The sequence below is a fragment of the Heptranchias perlo genome, chromosome 12 (assembly GCF_035084215.1).
Source record: "Heptranchias perlo isolate sHepPer1 chromosome 12, sHepPer1.hap1, whole genome shotgun sequence".
Lineage (NCBI taxonomy): Eukaryota > Metazoa > Chordata > Chondrichthyes > Hexanchiformes > Hexanchidae > Heptranchias > Heptranchias perlo.
Genome location: NC_090336.1, coordinates 67,469,426 through 67,471,925, shown reverse-complemented (window position 1 = coordinate 67,471,925; position 2,500 = coordinate 67,469,426). Strand labels below are relative to the sequence as shown.

The following is a 2,500-nucleotide window of genomic DNA, read 5'->3' as shown; positions in this document are numbered from 1 at the left end:
TTGTTGTAATATAGAACTGCAAGTTGCCGTTGTCGTGGTCGTTTCGAATCAGCACAAAGTAGGTGCCTCCCTGGAATGTCACACCTGCGTCCCAGAAAACAGGTCTCCCGGTCAAAGCAGTCCCGCCCCGCCCTGGGATTAACATGACAACGGACAGGGCCCAGTCAGGGAGCAGCTTGAGAGACACCTTTCAATAGGCGCTTCTGAAACATTAACGCCTTGTTTCTTCCGACAGTTTAACCAGCGATTAACATGACAACGGACAGGGCCCAGTCAGGGAGCAGCTTGAGAGACACCTTTCAATAGGCGCTTCTGAAACATTAACGCCTTGTTTCTTTCGACAGTTTAACCAGCCTTTAACACGCCTTGTGTTTTTATTTCCCATTTCCAGCCAGCCAGCCAGCCAGCCAGCCAGCCAGCCAGCCAGCCAGCCGAGCCGAGCCAGCATCTGCAGTATTTTTTTTGATTGGTCTTGCCTGCCGTGGAATGAATGTTTCAACACGAGCTGCTGATTGTCAGCACCTCACCTCTTTCTCAATTGGCCGTTGCAATCTCACTCACTCGCTGTGAGACACGTCACGTCACTAGTTTTACTCAAAGAGGTTTCCTTCCACGGCAGTTCGTTAGTGACTGAGACTGACTGACGGAGGTCCGTTGAGACATAACCCTCCCCCATCTGATTGGTGGCCTACTGGCAAATTTACCAATCTGTCAAGCAATCCTGGCAAGAAAGGAAAAAACGGCAACTTCTTTAAACTCATCCACTGTTGCAATTAGAAACGGTGGCAAAAAATGTGGCCAGAGTGGGAGAGAACGGCAGTGCTTCGAGACTGCTTTCAACACCGGCAGCCAGAGAACAAAGAGGGAGGGCAAACAGGACCCGAGATCAATTCGCATCGAGCGCGTTATCGCTTCTCGGCCTTTTGGCTAAGATCGAGCGTGTTCCTTTTCGGGCTTATTTGGATCTGAGCGGACTGGAACGCTGGCCGCGACCTCGTGCGCTCGCAAAGTGCGGACTTTGCTGTGATTGGTCGTTTGTGTGCTGGCTCCGCCCCTAAATTTGCATAAGGACCAAATCAACACTGCAATGGCAGGGAAGGGTTCCTGGTGAAAGCAGTCCTGCCACTGACATGACAATGGACAGGGCCCGGCAGCTTGAGACACATCTTTCTTTCAATATGCAAGTCCTTTTTAAAAAAGTTTCCTTCCACAGCAGCTCTGAGTGAGAGAGAGAGAGAGAGAGAGAGAGAGACACTGACTCACTGACTGATACTGACACCGACACACACACACATATTATTTATTATTATTTTAAACGACAAAGCTGTTCAGAAGGAAGTCCTGGGGGGAAGGCAGGCAGGGAGGGACGGACACAGGGAAGTCCGCACAAAACAGGTCCCCTGGAACCTCTGACCCAGAAAAACGGGTTCCTGGTGAAAGCAGTCCTGCCATTGACATGACAATGGACAGGGCCCGGCAGCTTGAGACACATCTTTCTTTCAATATGCAAGTTCTTTTTAAAAAAGTTTCCTTCCACAGCAGCTCTGAGTAAGAGAGAGAGAGAGAGAGAGACACTCACTCACTGACTGATACTGACACCGACACACACACACACACACACACACACATATTATTTATTATTATTTTTAATTGATTTTTAGAACAGGGAGATGGACTAGGGGCTTGCTCCGTCCACTCCACGCATCGACCCAGTATTGCAGTGTTTCTGGGAACGGTGCAGCTCCCCGTGGGGAGATATTCAAAAGGAAAAACAGCTGTTTCCCAGTGTCTCTGTGTGTGTGTGTGTGTGTGTGTTATTACTGAGAATAAAGCTGATATCTCTCTCTCTCTCTCTCTCTCTCTCACTCAGAGCTGCTGTGGAAGGAAACCGTTTTAAAAAGAACTTTCTCAGCTCAGTGGTATTTTTTTCTTCTCCAAGGCTGAGTGCCGCTCGCACGTAGCGATATAATTCAAAGTGCAAAATAACTTGGCGTCGTTGACTTTAAACAAGCAGGGTCTGCTTCCAAATGAAAGCTGCGCTCCCGAACTGGACTGTCTGTCTGTCTGACTGTCTGTTTGTCAAGGGGTGGAAAAGGCGGTGGTGGTGGTGGTGAGGGTGGAGCATTACGCTCAGGAGGGGAGACTTTCTTTCAGAGGTGCCAATTAATCTGTAGCAGAAAGTCATCCCCCCCGACCGGGATTCGAAGCCCGGTCCTGACCACGAGACCACCGGGGAGAGTTGCCTCAAGTCCCTGAGGGACCTGGACACGAGGCCGAATACACACGCACGCCTGCTGCACTGGCAGCAGCGACCAACAGGGGGCTGACCGGCTGATCCTTCCCTTTCACAGGCAGGCTTTTGGCCCTCGCTCAAACGACAAAGGTGTTCAGAAGGAAGTCCTGGGGGGAAGGCAGGCAGGGAGGGACGGACACAGGGAAGTCCGCACAAAACAGGTCCCCTGGAACCTCTGACCCACAAAACCGGGTTCCTGGTGAAAGC

General features: G+C 50.8%; 1 pseudogene; it reads left to right on the top strand.

The window, feature by feature from the left end:
• Positions 1-1,629: 1,629 nt before the first annotated feature.
• LOC137329807 (U2 spliceosomal RNA) lies at positions 1,630-1,746 on the top strand (annotated as a pseudogene).
• The last annotated feature ends 754 nt before the right edge of the window (positions 1,747-2,500 follow it).